At 43.6% G+C, this 16,826-nt stretch overlaps 1 protein-coding gene across 5 annotated transcripts in view; it reads left to right on the top strand.

The window, feature by feature from the left end:
* Positions 1-16,826, top strand: part of zmiz1a (zinc finger, MIZ-type containing 1a) — a 100,785-nt gene that overhangs the window by 36,329 nt on the left and 47,630 nt on the right. For 4 of the 5 annotated variants that reach the window (XM_078787414.1, XM_078787413.1, XM_078787411.1 and 1 more), the window contains exon 3: positions 11,722-11,801. The exons of the other annotated variant lie outside the window; for it this stretch is intronic. The gene's annotated coding sequence lies outside the window, so the exon portion shown is untranslated. The remainder of the gene's footprint in view (positions 1-11,721; positions 11,802-16,826) is intronic. 5 annotated transcript variants of the gene reach the window in all.

The raw sequence follows: 16,826 nt of genomic DNA, 5'->3' as shown, positions 1-16,826 counted from the left end.
AATAAATAAATAACTAAAATGAGATAAAATAAATATATACAATTGAAAATGAAAAAAATTATAAATTTAAATAAAATTAAATAAACTCAAATAAATACAATAAAATAAATAAATAAAATAAATGAGATTAAATAAATAAATACAATTGAGAAAGAAAAAAATAATACATTTAAATAAAATTAAATAAATAAACTCAAGTAAAATAAATAAATAAAATAAATGAGGTAAAATAAATAAATACAATTGAGAATGAAAAAATTAATAAAGTTAAATACAATTAAATAAATAAACTCAAATACAATAAAAACTAAACAAAACTAAATAAATCTCAAGAAAAAAAACCTCTAAAAAGAAGCAACATCAGTCCATCAACCATTGTTTCATGTTGTTGTTGCTATTAGATGGGAACATGTTCCTTTACCTTTCCTCACACGCTTCACACGCCATAGAGGACGCTGTGTGTGAACCTGCTACGTGTGTGTGTGTGTGTGCATGTGTGTGTGTGTGTGTGTCTCCGCTCCAGCTTCTCACTTTCAAAGGTGACACCTGCAAAAAGTGTCTTGTAAAAGTGCTGCCTGCTGTTCCTCTCCCACTCAGAGGGGACCAGTGAAACAAAGCAATTAGAGCAGCTCTCCTCATGGGGGCTGAGTGTGCGTGTGCATGTGCGTGTGTGTGTGTGTGTGTGTGTATCTATATATATATATTCCGCTTTTTGGTTTTAATTGGAGCAGCAATGAGCCTTTCCATTCCAGCGGCGTATCGCAGCAGTCACAACATTAGCAGTTTGGTCATATTCTCCCCGTCTCTTTAAATACGGAGGTCAGAGTTCACTGACAACCTGTTGACGCACAGCAGATTTATGCTGCACTGCCACCCGTGCGACACACACACGCACACACACACACGCACACACACACACACACACACACGCAGTCCTCTGCAGCCCAGCGGTTTCTGATCTTCCCAGCTTTAGATACCAGTACCCCAGTTATCCTCCTTGACCCCCCTAATTGAGAACGGCTGCGGCTTCCAGACGGCCGAGCGCTAAACACACACAGAGAGAGAGAGAGCGAGAGAGAGAGAGAAAGAAAGCGAAGGAGAATGTCGGTAGAAGTCGCGTGAGAAGAAAGAAAGTGGCAACAAATGAAAGCAGCAAGGAGCTAAGCCTGCGTAAGGCTGGTCAAGTGGGGGCGGGCGGGCGGGCGGGCGGCTGCGCGGCTGTAACAGTTGGCCCCCGTCCCAAAGCATCCTGATTCGTACTTCAGCGTCCACGCGACGACTCGCCGTGGACAGGAGCCGGGCAGCACAATGGCGCCATCGTATACGATACGCTATGATGTTGCTTTACTGGCAGCCTCCATACTGCTGACGCTAGCGGGTACTAGCATGTACTAGCATGTACTAGCATGTACTAGCAGGTACTAATACTAGTTTCTGCCAGGGTTGCCAGACGTTACCCACAGTATTGCATCCCGGGACTGGCAGGAAATGGTAAAAATAGACCAATAATGCCCATTTTTAACACTCTGATAAATCAAGGCTCTACAGCCCTGAGTGTACCCCCCCCCCCGAAAAAAACAACAAAAAAAACTAGCAATAACAGCCCGAGTGCACTCATTTGCCTCAGGAACTCTTTATTTGCAATGAACTAGCTTAACACCTACCCTGCATCCAAATAGCATGACACACACATAACCCGCAAGGCATGCTGGGTAAACTTCTTGCTCATAGGGATATTTTTTTTAGGATGCATTAGCGTGGCAGTTCTTCCAACCAAAGCAACTTCATTCACAATCACACACAAAATACACAGCTACACCCGCAAGGCATGCTGGGTAAAGGCCCTGTTTGTACACGTGTGCCTTGAAAATAAGATATTGTTTTTCATGCATATTAGCTTTACATAAGCATTGATTCCAGGGTTTTATGCTGCCCATTCCGATGCAGATCATGAAAAGATCAGATTCAGGTCACATTTCAGCAAATTGTAATTGACCCGTGATGCTAACGTAGCCTCAGACAAACAGGAAGTGACGTGAGAACGTATGCTGCCTTAATAGTTTCTATTGTTCATTCGGAAGAGGATTTGTGAGGATCCGATCCGAGCAGTAGTAAAATCCAAGAGTTTTAAGGAAATAAGGATAATCGAAAAGTACTGTATGTCGGACATTTCTCCCTGTCAAATAGCAGGCTTCTCTACACATCTTAAAATAAAGTCTTGTCATCTGCCAGCTCTCCAAAGGAGTTTTTTCCCAGCAGTTTGCGTCCGCAAGGTGTGTCTGGTGGAAGAGCGAAGCACCCCGGGAAGGTTGGCGGGGGGGGGGGAGCGGCAAGTTCGGTGACAGCTGCGTTCGCGCGGGTTGAAGTGGACGGCTGGCGCTGGACTGTCAGAGCAGATATTTCTGTTTAGTGCCGCCTGCCAGAGACGCTCCTCATGTCATCGCTGGGTGCCTGCTGTCACTGCCTAAAAAGATGGGCTGGCCAAGTGTGTGTGCGTGTGTGTGTGTGTGTGTGTGTGTGTGTGTGTGTGTGCGTGTGTGTTTGTGTGTGTGCGTGTGCACCAATGTGACAGCCAGAGAAAGTCGAGCAGCTGTCTTGCGAGCTTCTCCGCCGCTGTTGGTTTGCATCACGACGCTGCTTGGTCACCGCTCGCGATGTTCAAGTCTGCACGATGCGTTGTCTTAAACGGCTTACGAGGCGGTCGGAATGAGTAGCTGTGCTAAATAAAAGACTAAGAAAAGGTTGGATGAGTGTCAGTTGTGTGTGGGCGGGACAAATTACAGGAAATATGAGGCAAAAAAAAAAGAGCGCGTTGCATTTCCTGGGTCAAGTCAAAGGCAGCGTGGGCGTCTGTGGGACACGGGAGACGGTGTGCTAGCTTCCCTTTGATACTTCCCAGATTGTACAATCTGACATAGTTGTAATTAGCCGGGCGCTATTATGGCTGCGTGTTCCGTGTCTGCTCACAGGTTCGGCGGCGGCGCTCGGAACAACGCGGCGATCCCCGATGGAGAGCCTTTAGCCTGTAGTGTCTCCCATCGACTGTTTGATTGCAGTCATCTGTTTCTGGAGCGCCGTCTCCTGATCGCAAACATGTGCTTGTGACCGAGTCGGGATGGTCGCAGCGTGAGGTAATGGAATGTTTAGGAAGTGTTACAGCGCGCCTGAGGAGAGCGCTTTGTACGATCCCACCAGCTAAGGACGTTGGAAGTCATTTCCTGTCATTGAGAATCAGTGATTGATCGTTTTGGGGGCGGTTCGGACCCCCGGGAGGGCAAATCAAGCCTGACTTATGCTTCAGCGTCACGCCGGTGGAGCACCTCGAGAAAAATGTAGATCTCCATCAACGCCAACGCGAACCGCAGTGCTGTGATTGGTCAGCATTTTGGTTTTTTGCAGCAAAATTTCCAAAAATTTGCCAAAACCAAAAAATGGCACACACCGAGGAGCATGTCAGTCGTTATATCATCATGAGCTGCTTGGGAGCAACATATACAACAAAAATGACTGATGTTCCTCCGTCGCTATTGTCCATGGCTGCTGCTATACAGGAAGCTAAACAGCTAGTCAACAAGGGTTGTTTTGGTGAAGGATTAGCAAGTCATGGATCAGTCCCTTCCAAAGATAACATCAGTCAGGTAAATTGGGCGGCACCTTATCTTCTCAATGAAGGAATGGTAAAAAAAATGTGTGTGTGTGGGGGGGGGGGGGTAGTGATCAAACTCATGATTGCCAACCTCGCTAACGCTAACGTTTACGTGGCGTTTAACCGCCACCTGATGGGTGAAATTGATCCACAATCCACTTCCTGCGACCTGTAGCGTGCCTCCGCCCCCCACCAGGTCATTTTTGCTATCATCTAGTGGCAGCCATGGCGACATTGGTCCAAGTTTTTGTGGTAGTCCTATTTATGCTGTTATACAGGTATGTCTTATTTTGACTATATTGGCTAATATTTGTGTAAAGATGACTATAGGGGTGTTATTTAATTTCTACGGGTCTCTAATGATATTAAAAGCTGAATTTAGAAGGTAGTAAGCTGGTTTTCTATGCTAAAAAAACAACAAAAAGAACTCTCCCAATGCTAACATGTGGGAGTCGTATTTATGCTGTTATACAATTAGGTCTTATTTTTTCTTATTATTTTGACTATATTGGCTAATATTTCTATAAGGATGACTATAGGGGTGTTATCTCATGTGTACAGGGCTCTAATAATATTAAAAGCTGAATTTAGAAGGTAGTAAGCTGGTTTTCTTTGCAAAAAAAACAACAAAAAGAACTCTACTCCACAATCCACTTCCTGCCACCTGTAGCGTGACCCCCCCCCCCCCCCCCCCCGCCCCAACGAGGTAATTTTTGCTATCATCTAGTGGCAGCCATGGCAACATTGGTCCAAGTTTTTGTGGTAGTCCTATTTATGCTGTTATACAGGTATGTCTTATTTTGACTATATTGGCTAATATTTGTGTAAAGATGACTATAGGGGTGTTATTTAATTTCTACGGGTCTCTAATGATATTAAAAGCTGAATTTAGAAGGTAGTAAGCTGGTTTTCTATGCTAAAAAAACAACAAAAAGAACTCTCCCAATGCTAACATGTGGGAGTCCTATTTATGCTGTTATACAATTAGGTCTTATTTTTTCTTATTATTTTGACTATATTGGCTAATATTTCTATAAGGATGACTATAGGGGTGTTATCTCATGTCTACAGGGCTCTAATAATATTAAAAGCTGAATTTAGAAGGTAGTAAGCTGGTTTTCTTTGCAAAAAAAAACAACAAAAAGAACTCTACTCCACAATTTACTTCCTGCCACCTGTAGCGTCCCCCCCCCCCACCAGGTCATTTTTGCTATCATCTAGTGGCAGCCATGGCGACATTGGTCCAAGTTTAGACTGCAAACGGGCCAGTGTCGGTTTCCCCTGACGGGCTTGTAACCGCACCCCCGTGTTTATGTTCTTTGGGTTAACACGGTTATCTCCGTACGTAACCCGAGCGCCGCACCGACACGGCCGTGTGTGTGTGTGTGTATGCGTGTGTGTGTATATTTGCGTGTTTTTGACGGTGCAGCTGCAGGGTCTGCAGCCCTTCTCTTCTTCCAGAAGGAGCTGCAGGGACTTGCCAGTATTTTCATTCCCTCTGGAGGCATTTCCTGCACACTTAACAAAGCCCGGCCCGCGCCACCAAACCCAGAGGAAGCCGCCTTTTGTGAAGGAAGCGGGGAATGATTCTTTATTTTTTTTTGGCGGGGGTGTGCGCTCGCACCGCTGACCCCGGCCAACTAACAGTTTGTTACATGCAAATTGACTTAAGAGCTGGCAAGTGGAGTTCGCTGCGGGCTCTTGTTTGCACACCAGTCAACTGCAGCGGCAAGACAAGCATCCCATTCATTGCCTCTAATTAACGGCTATAATACCTAGCTTGTTACGCTAGCGCTCCGTTCTCAAGCTCTCACTGACGCTTTTTTACAGGCCTTGTTAACCGCTGGCCTTTCCTTGTGTGGCCCCCGCCACAAGGAAATGTGCTCTGCAAGCCCGGGTTGCAGTTCTCTGCAGGCCGGGGTAAAGAACAGGATTGAACCAACAGCAGTAGAAAACTATTAAAACGCTTTACAGCGCTGTTGAACTACAGCCGTAAAAGTTCAACTCCTTATCCTCGCATCAGAGATGAATAAATACGGCATCACCGCCATGTTCATGTTTGCTTAAGGGCACCTTTTCACTGCCTGAATATTAACTCTTCTACCCGTCGTGTGCTGGTCGTCTTGGGGTAGCAGTTGCTGCCCCATCGATTTGTGCGTTTGTAGTCAAGTACAAAGGATTTTCATGTGGCCTTGCTACAAGCTAACGCATCTTGGCATGAATATGATTCCCTCATGGATCATAAATGGAATGTTTTCATAGGTTGGAGTGGAACATGTGCTCTATTCTTTTGATACTTTGGCAGGTCCTGCCACTTGTGTATCAAAACATAAGCTGTACTACATAATACATAAGGTACCCTAGTTTGGAAATACACATAGTCTATTTTCATTCATCTCATTTTTTGAATACAAAAATGAAATTTTGGAGTTAAAGCACGTCGAACGTCCAACTGCGTATCCCAAACATGTGATAGTCCTATTTATGCCGTTATACAGGTATGTCTTATTTTGACTATATTGGCTAATATTTGTGTAAGGATGACTATAGGGGTGTTATTTCATGTCTACAGGGCTCAAATGATATTAAAAGCTGAATTTAGAAGGTAGTAAGCTGGTTTTCTATGCTAAAAAAACAACAAAAAGAACTCTCCCAATGCTAACATGTGGTAGTCCTATTTATGCTGTTATACAGGTATGTCTTATTTTCACTATATTGGCTAATATTTGTGTAAAGATGACTATAGGGGTGTTATTTAATTTATACGGGTCTCTAATAATATTAAAAGCTGAATTTAGAAGGTATGAAGCTGGTTTTCTATGCTAAAAAAACAACAAAAAGAACTCTCCCAATGCTAACATGTGGGAGTCGTATTTATGCTGTTATACAATTAGGTCTTATTTTTTCTTATTATTTTGACTATATTGGCTAATATTTCTATAAGGATGACTATAGTGGTGTTATCTCATGTGTACAGGGCTCTAATAATGTTAAAAGCTGAATTTAGAAGGTAGTAAGCTGGTTTTCTATGCAAAAAAAACAACAAAAAGAACTCTCCCAATGCTAACATGTGGGAGTCCTATTTATGCTGTTATACAGGTATGTCTTATTTTCACTATATTGGCTAATATTTGTGTAAAGATGACTATAGGGGTGTTATTTAATTTATACGGGTCTCTAATAATATTAAAAGCTGAATTTAGAAGGTATGAAGCTGGTTTTCTATGCTAAAAAAACAACAAAAAGAACTCTCCCAATGCTAACATGTGGGAGTCGTATTTATGCTGTTATACAATTAGGTCTTATTTTTTCTTATTATTTTGACTATATTGGCTAATATTTCTATAAGTATGACTATAGGGGTGTTATCTCATGTGTACAGGGCTCTAATGATATTAAAAGCTGAATTTAGAAGGTAGTAAGCTGGTTTTCTTTGCTAAAAAAACAACTAAAAGAACTCTCCCAATGCTAACATGTGGTAGTCCTATTTATGCTGTTATACAGACATGTCTTATTTTGACTATATTGGCTAATATTTGTGTAAAGATGACTATAGGGGTGTTATTTCATTTCTACGGGTCTCTAATGATATTAAAAGCTGAATTTAGAAGGTAGTAAGCTGGTTTTCTATGCTAAAAAAACACAACAAAAAGAACTCTCCCAATGCTAACATGCAGGAGTCCTATTTATGCTGTTGTACAGGTATGTCTTATTTTCACTATATTGGCTGATATTTGTGTAAGGATGACTATAGGGGTGTTATCTCATGTGTACAGGGCTCTAATAATGTTAAAGGCTGAATTTAGAAGGTAGTAAGCTGGTTTTCTATGCTAAAAATAACAACAAAAAGAACTCTCCCAATGCTAACATGTAGTAGTCCTATTTATGCTGTTATACAGGTATGTCTTATTTTGACTATATTGGCTGATATTTGTGTAAGGATGACTATAGGGGTGTTATTTCATGTCCGTTATTTCATGTGTCCGTGTGGGTGTAAACGTTAGCCCCCACCCTTTGTTCGGAGCGGCGCCTTGACACCCCTAAGAACCAAAGGAAGAAACGAGATTGGGATACGCAATTGGAAGTGTCGGTCTTCCAAGCAGGTTTCCTGGTGCCAGGTAGCACAGCTCCATGAGCAAAATCTGGCAACCGCACGGCCGCCGAGGCCCACGTTTTCGCCAGGTTGGTCCAAAGCCGCGGCCCAGTGACACACGCTGGTGCCCATAAACGGGGTTTTGGCCGACTGGAGAAAATAACCTTGATAATTACGGAGTGCATATAGACCGGCCCACTGCAGAAGGGGGGGGGGGGGGGCGTAACCAGCCGTGCATTCTTGGATGCTGAGTCACGCTGGTGCAGAGTTTCCCTTCGGTGCACGGGGGTGCGAAGGGCTGCCGGCGCCACGCTTGTGGCAGAGGACATTTACGAGTGCTGGGAAAGTGGACGCAACCTCCGCCAAGGCTTTTGTCACCTGGAAAAGCAATAAGGGCAAGGATTGGTGGCCAGGCCACTCATTGGGATACATGGAATACGATCCCACACAAGCAATGTTCCTTCTTATTCTATTTTTAGGATATTTTTACCAAAAATAAATAGTAAACACGGGGTTTGTGCGCAGGCTAGGAGACCAGGGTTCAATTCCACCCTCGGCCATCTCTGTGTGGAGTTTGCATGTTCTCCCCGTGCATGCGTGGGTTTTCTCCGGGTACTCCGGTTTCCTCCCACATTCCAAAAACATGCTAGCTTCATTAGCTTTGACTCCAAATTGTCCATAGGTATGAATGTGAGTGTGAATGGTTGTTTGTCTATATGTGCCCTGTGATTGGCTGGACACTAGTCCCGCCTCTTGCCCGAAGACAGCTGAGATAGGCTCCAGCACCCCCTGCTACCCTCATGAGGATAAGTGGTAGAAAATGAATGAATGGATGATTAGAGCCCTCTAGACATAAAATAACACCCCTATAGTCACCTTTACAGTTGCATAAGACATATAATATATTATGTATAATATGTATATTCATCCATTCATGCATTGTCTGTGATGCTACCTCACTAGGGAGATGGTATGCTGGAGCCTATCCCAGCAGACTTTGGGGGAGAGGCGGGGTCCACCCTGGACTGGTGGCCAGCCAATCTGGGGATTGGCCACCAGTCTCAAGACGGCAGGGCTCAGATGGCACAGCCGTGGCACAACAAGGAAACAGGAGTTCAGAACGTTCCCGCGTACATGCCATTCAGATAGAAAGGGATCAGGGAATGTCGTCAGAATGGAACCCGGCAGTCGTTTTCCACGAGTGGAGGCTCACACCGTCACAGACAGACTTGGGCGCCACCGCCATCTCCACGGTGTCACCGTGGGACCGTGCCCCCCCCCCCCCTCCTTCTTCTTTTTTGTATTCCTCCTCAGCCCTTCCGACTCGTCTTATTTCTTTTTCTTGCGTGTCCTTTCACCAGCCGGTGTAGCGTCTGCAGCCCGCCGTGTCCTTGGAAGGAAGCCTAATAAGCTCCGACACACACCGCTGTCTCGGCGCTCCGTGGGCCTATTCTCCAGCGTCAGCCGGCGCACACTCAAGTAAACAAAGCCTGCCGCACACGCATGGCAACGCCATCCTTGCGTGCTAATAGAGCGGCATACCAGCCCGCTGAGGACGCCGTTGACGCGAGCTCGCTAACGTTGACCTTCCGCGTGCCAATCACAACAAATCTGCTCCCGCCATTTGAATACGGCGAGGGGAGAAAAAGCGGTGCAAATTGAAAGCACAAATCCCCCCGTGGTGCGCGGCAAGATGAGCCTCGGAATAAATTATTTAAACGCCAACCTCTTTTTTTTTTTTTTTATCCTGCACGATTCTCGCCTTCTGCTACATTTAATAGCATCTGTGATGACGCCCAGTGGAGATTAATCCAGATGTAAAGTGTGTATATGTGTGTGTGTGTGTGTGTGTGTGTGTGTGTGTGGCCGCCTCACCTCGCTTCTCGTGCATCCCGTGGTGTCGCGTGATGGGGTGGGAGGAGGTCGACAAAAGCGCGACAGGGAAATTGGTTCCGTGTTTGGTCTTTCCTGCATGGCCAGTAAATAAACCAGGAGCTAATCAATCCTTACGCTTGATGTTCCTCTGCCCTCCGCTAGGGCGCCAAAGCGCTCGGCAGCCATGTTTCCTCACCGTCAGACTCGCCAAACACCCGGTGTTTCCTTACCGGCCATCGGGTAACTAGCGCTTCCGCCTCGGCCGCTCACGGAGGCTCATAGAGCGTCGAGATGAGCAGGGAAGATTATTAGAAAGCTCTCTAATAATGTTAAAAAACATATTTAGAAGGCTGGTTTCTATGTGTACTATGTGTAGTATATTGAGTAATAGTCGTGTCAAGGTGATTATTATGGTGTTATTTCATGTCTATTAGGCTGTAATAATGTTCAAAACCCAATTTACAAGCTTGTAAACAGATTTTCTATGCTAAAAACAAAACAAAAAAACTCTCCCAATGCTAACATGTGGTAGTCCTATTTATGCTGTTATACAGGTATGTCTTATTTTGACTACACTGGCTAATATTTGTGTAAGGATGACTATAGGGGTGTTATCTCATGTGTACAGGGCTCTAATAATGTTAAAAGCTGAATTTAGAAGGTAGTAAGCTGGTTTTCTATGCTAAAGAAAAACTCTCCCAATGCTAACATGTGGGAGTCCCAGTTATGCTGTTATACAGGTATGTCATATTTATTCATTATTTTGACTATATTGGCTAGTATTTGTGTAAAGATGCCTATAGGGGTGTTATTTCATGTCTACAGGCCTCTAATAATGTTAAACGCTGAATTTAGAAGGTAGTAAGCTGGTTTTCTATGTTCAAAAAAACTCTCCCAATGCTAACATGTGGGAGTCCTATTTATGCTGTTATACAGGTATGTCTTATTTATTCAGTATTTTGACTATATTGGCTAGTATTTGTGTAAAGATGACTATAGGGGTGTTATTTCATATGTACGGGACTCTAATAATGTTAAAAGCTGAATTTAGAAGGTAGTAAGCTGGTTTTCTATGCTCAGAAAAACAACAAAAAGAACTCTCCCAATGCTAACATGTGATAGTCCTATTTATGCTGTTATACAGGTATGTCTTATTTTGAATATATTGGCTAATATTTGTGTAAGGATGACTATAGGGGTGTTATCTCATGTGTACAGGGCTCTAATAATGTTAAAAGCTGAATTTAGAAGGTAGTAAGCTGGTTTTCTATGCTAAAAAAAGGCCTCCAAGCTAAGCTAATGACAACAAAGGAATGAAATGAATGATTGACAGCGCCTCTGCTGGTTGCGGCCAAGTAGCGCATTCCCATTTCCTGTTTCTTTGCGTCAGCAGGCGTTGAGTGAAGAATGCCATGTTGCCTGCAGTGACGTAAACAGTAAACATGGCGGCCATACCTGCTTGGGTCCAAAGTGCAAACCTCCACGAGAAGCGCTCCAAAAGACTTCCCTAACGAGTCCCGAGCTTTTCTCTGCGCTCAAGCGCCGTCTCTCCGTTTTCCCACATCCGAGTGTGAAATTCCAATATCAGATTGTATTTGGTTAATTAAAAGCCATATGACTAATTTAATTGGACTCATAGAGGCGTATTTAGCCGGCTGGCGTTAACAGTAATTAAATGTCGCCTGTAAAGATATTTAAGGCCCCCAAATGTGCCGCCGCCATTTGAACCGCCAGACATTGGTGCGGCCGCGGCGGGGCTGGAGTGGAACCCAGCAAAGCCGGAACAGACTCAACCGACAGCTGCTTTGGCAACGCCGCAACGCCAGGAAATCAACGTGCGTTTTGTCGTTTCAAGTGTTTTATGTGTGATATTTGTCAGGGATTAGAGGGGGGGGGGGCACGTCGTCTCCAGCACTGTCAGTCCTTGTTAGACGCCTCCAATCTGTCAGACGCGCGACAGGGGTGCTTTATTACATGTCGATGAAGCACGCCACCCAGACGCTTGTTCCGCTATCGCTGGAAAGCAGATTTCGTGTGTCGCTTTTCTTGTTGTTGTTTGTTCCTCACACTTTCTTCACGTTTCTTCTCGCTTTTTGTTTCATTTCAGACGTGGCGGGGGGGCCGTGATCGATGAGGATTAAGGAACCGAATTTGTCAAAGCCAAACGCAGGAACGCCCTCCTCCACGGTAAGGATCCTGGCTTCACGTATGGCGTGCTAACAAATACCAATGGAGGCACATTCAAAGACGCTGTGATGATCTGTCGTTTTCCACGCCGGCTGTCAGCAATGTTACTGGAATATTGAGTGAGACACACAAGCACCAGACCTGATTGCCGGAACAACAGGCCTTTTTTTGCAGCTTTGAACCACATCCCATTAGCCACAATGATCCCAACCACTGTTGTGGCCGTAACAGTCAGCATGCTAAAACTCGACTCTGAACCCCTGATGCTACTTTCCGTCCCCTGGCACTGCAACACATTTACTACAACACACAAGTCTTATTTATGTCTTATATTCTCTAATTATGTCTACTATTGGGTAATTGGAGTGTAAAGGTGACTATAGGGGTGTTATTCCAAGTCTAGAGGTCTCTAATAATGTTTAAAAGTGTATTTAGAAGGTGGTAAATGGGGGTTCTATTTCTTATTGTCTTCTTGCCTACCATATTGAGTATTAGGAATTTAAAGGTGATTATAGGGGTGTTATTTCAAGTCTAGAGGTCTCTAATAATGTTTAAAAGTGTATTTGGAAGGTAGCAAACAGAGTTTCTATGTCTTAATTTGTCTTGTTATGTGTACCATATTGGGTAATATGATCATAAAGGTGATTATAGGGGTGTTATTTAATGCCTAGAGGTCTCTAATAATGTTTAAAAGTGTATTTGGAAGGTAGCAAACAGAGTTTCTATGTCTTAATTTGTCTTGTTATGTGTACCATATTGGGTAATATGATCATAAAGGTGATTATAGGGGTGTTATTTAATGCCTAGAGGTCTCTAATAATGTTTAAAAGTGTATTTGGAAGGTAGCAAACAGAGTTTCTATGTCTTAATTTGTCTTGTTATGTGTACCATATTGGGTAATATGATCATAAAGGTGATTATAGGGGTGTTATTTAATGCCTAGAGGTCTCTAATAATGTTTAAAAGTGTATTTGGAAGGTAGCAAACAGAGTTTCTATGTCTTAATTTGTCTTGTTATGTGTACCATATTGGGTAATATGATCATAAAGGTGATTATAGGGGTGTTATTTAATGTCTAGATGTCAATAATAATGTTTCAAAGCGTATTTAGAAGCTGGTAAACAGGCTTTCTTTTTCTTATTTTGTCTTTTTGTCTACCGTACTGGGTAATAGGATTATAAAGGTGATTATAGGGGTGTTATTTCAAGTCTAAAGGTCTCTAATAATGTTTAAAAGTGTATTTGATGGGTAGCAAACAGAGTTTCTATGTCTTAATTTGTGTTTTTATGTCTACCATATTGGGTAATAGGATTATAAAGGTGATTATAGGGTGTTATTTAATATCTAGATGTCAATAATAATGTTTTAAAGTGTATTTAGAAGTTGGTAAACAGGGTTTTTATTTCTTATTTTGTCTTTTTGTCTACCGTATTGGGTAATAGGAGTGTAAAGGTGACTATAGGGGTGTTATGTCATGTCTAGAGGTCTCTAATAATGTTTAAAAGTGTGGTAGACAGGTTTTTTTAGGCTCTAACTACCAAAATATTCCACTTTTAGATTCGCTTATCACGGTCTGGAAGCAATTAGCCCCCATAAATAAGGCTTTGCTTTATTTTCAGGGCTGTCCTATATTTGGGTCAACGGTATTAAAAACGAACTCGATGTCGCAAAGAGCGACCCAGCCATAGAGTTGGACGATGCTGTAGTTGTACTCCACAGTCTGTGCTCGGCTGCCCTTATCCTGTGGGATAACATTGGTAGAATTGCAGGGAGGTGAATACAGGGGGACCCTTCATCTCCTTTGTTATTGTTCTTGGTTAGCATGAGCCGCGACGTTTGCTGACGGACTGTTTTGAAGCGGAACACCAACACCCCCCCCCCACCCGAATTGAGACTTTTTGTCCCCGCGCTTTGGTTCGGGCCGCTGCGCAGAAAAATGTTGACAGAGTCGTTTGTGTTTGTGCACAACAGCATCAAAAACGCTGCAAGGTGAATCATTTTTGGTGGCATCTGCACATTGTGCAATATGCTAATGAGCTAAGCTGCAAAAAGCCAGATTGCCAGGAGTGCGAAGAGGGAGGTGGGGGGTGGGTGGAGGGGGGGGGGGGTAAAAGAAGGGGAGGAACAGACGGAGGCCCGACGTAAATTATGGATGCAACCTGCGATTTCCAAGAGGAGAAAGACCGCCGTGCTGAAACCTCAAGTCATGCATATCAGATGATGCATTTACTACATTTCCTTAGCATGCGCCATGAGCAAGTTTGGTTGCAGTGTGCGTGTGTTGGTGTGTGCGTGTGAGAGAGAGAGAGAGAGAGAGAGAGAGAGCGGAAAAGAGGAAGAACGTACACATTTATCCATGTCAGGCGGCGTGCTTCCGTGCACTCAAGCGTCCTCCCTCGCCAATATGACGCGTGTCCAAAGCCTTGTTGACTTTCTGCTGCGCCGTTGTGTTGCATTGCGTTTGATGCCGTGCGTGTGTTTGTGTCTGCAAGTGGCATGACACCACACATCACGTTATTCCTTGTTGCACACGACATCCCACTCCCGGGATGTTCTGTCTTCGCTTGTGTGGCACAAACGACACCGAGGACGCCCCGGATGCTGCCGGTGCTGGCGTCCGCTAATTAGAAGGCTCGCTTTGCCTGCTGGTGCGTTTCAACAACATAAAAGCTAAGAAAATCAGACAATCATTTTATTATGCTAAGTATTTGTCCGTGTTTTATGTCCTAGAACCTCCCAAAATATGTCCAGATGTGTACAGAAGGTCCCATTATAATGTGTTTATGAGCATATTGTTGACTCTACTGCTGTCTTCTTGCTGCCCTCAGTCTCCTCTTGGATAAACGTCGTCTCCTTGCCAAGAAGCGTTGTCGTTTTAGCATCGGGTCGCTTCCCCCACGGCTTCTTTTGGCCCGCCGTGTTCAAAGAAGGCAGACCTTTCTAAGCGGTGACACGCCGGGGTTCACCGACGAGGAAGCCGCCCCCGACGCGGGGTCCGCACGTGAATGTGTGTTAATGTGCAAAGTAGGTCATTTATGTGGAGCGTGCTGTAGCGTGGCGCTCCGACACGGTGGGGGCGGGGGGATCATTTCACAGACATGATTTGGGATTGACTGCGCCGATGGGTGTGTGTGTGTGTGGGGGGGGGGGGGTGTTCTATGATGTTGTGATGCTGGAGGTGAGGTCCAGAGGCAGCATCAGTAACCACAACCTCACATAGCAGCCTCAAAAAAATCAGACAAAATCAGATTAGCAAACAAACGACTAAGAGGATTAATTCTGATCTCTCTTTTTTTGCCATCAGATGGACGTTAAATCTGCCGTCTATAAAATCCCTACAAATGATTTTCTATTTGACTTCGCAGCCCCCCCCCCTTTCTGCTCTCATATTTTGGACGGAGCTTTTGTGTTCTGTGTGAACTCTGCCCTTTTGTTCCGCCTCCAGAAATTGCTTCTCTAAACACGGCTATCGCGTCGCTCTTTAAAAATATCGTAGCGGGGAGCAACAATCTGACCTCCCATCAGATGTTTGCTCCGCTGGCCCGTAAGCCCGCCGCCGTCATTTTATTACTAAGTTAGCAGCGACCCTCGCATTAGGAGAGTTACAATGCTAACAAATAGATGATCTTTGATGCGCTTGATTGTAGTAAGTGTGGCAAAGAGGAAAGTGTAATGATAACCACAGAACAGGAAATGGCATCAAAAGGGACCTACCGTTCCAGATCTGGTGCTCAATTAGGGAGTTCTGCTTTCATTTTTAGGTTTTAGATTTTTTTCAAATTTTGGCTGTGACTTAATTTGAGTGTTACCGTAGAAACAAGAATTGAAAGAAATTCTGACATAAAAAATTAAAAATAGGTTTGAAAATTGTCATGAAAATGACATTTACTATTTAGAATGTTTAAAAAATACCTCAAGTCATCACCTGTATTGTATTTGCAAATAAATGTGGTATATTTATTATATTTTATTATATTTTTATTTTTATTTTGTATATTTTTTGTATTTAAATTTTATTCAATAAGAATAGAAAAAAATCAAAATGTCAAAATATGAAGAGAAAAAAAGTTGTCATTTCCTGAGAACATCATAAAATTATGAGGGAAAATAATATAATTTTAGTAGCAGGAAAGTTCAAATATTATCAAAAAAAGTTTTCTTCAAGTCATATTTTGAGGGAAAAAATGATTTTTTTTTAAAGAAAAAGTTGAAATACTTGTATCCATAAACTAAAAAAAGACGGCAGAGTGGCGTGGATGTTAACAGTCGACTTTTTACCGAGCGTACATCCCAAAGCTGAGATGGAGTTTTTATTTTGAAATATGTACAACGTGTTAGCATAACGACATGCATCCTTTCATTTTTCAGCGTGCGGCCCTCAGTGAAAAAGTTAGCACGCCCCTGCTGAAGTCTGATGCCTGTCAGAGCAAAGCCTTCCTTCCTGTGGTTGCCAGTCGCAGCGTGACGTGTCAGGGGAGTGGAGAATTATTTACCAGCGGCGTAGTACGCCCCCCCACCCCCACCCCCACGGTGTGTCGTGTCGGCTTTGTATCGCATGTCAGCAGGTGACGCGTGTATCTCTGAGTGCACACACGCGTGCACGCACACCCGTGCGTATGGGAACGGGGGCCGAGCTTTTCCTCGATCAACGAGGGGGTGCAGCTCATTCCGTAAAGCCCCCCCACCTCCATGATTTGGCTGCACGGAACATGACACCACAGACTTTCCAACTGTAGAAAAGGCGGCTCATTAAGAGGCGCTAGAGAGCAAATTGCTGCAGAAAGTAGATTTTTCTTCTTTGCATTTTGACGTGAAAGTACCAGGATGTTCAAGAAGTTCCCTTTTTTGGGAAATTATTGTAATAATTCCTCATGCAAATCCATTTTTTTCTTTTTTGGGTCAACAATAGGATTGTGATTGTTACTTACTCTTCCTTGGTTTATTGTGATTTTCAGTCATTTATGTTATCTATGTTTATTGTTATGTGGCAGCTGTATCGTTCATCAATAAATTCATCATTCGTAT

The sequence above is a fragment of the Doryrhamphus excisus genome, linkage group LG20 (assembly GCF_037039965.1).
Source record: "Doryrhamphus excisus strain RoL-2023G ecotype Guam linkage group LG20, RoL_Dexc_Guam_v1.1, whole genome shotgun sequence".
Taxonomy (NCBI): domain Eukaryota; kingdom Metazoa; phylum Chordata; class Actinopteri; order Syngnathiformes; family Syngnathidae; genus Doryrhamphus; species Doryrhamphus excisus.
Note: the sequence above shows the minus strand (reverse complement) of the source record. Positions and strands in the feature narration are given on the sequence as shown.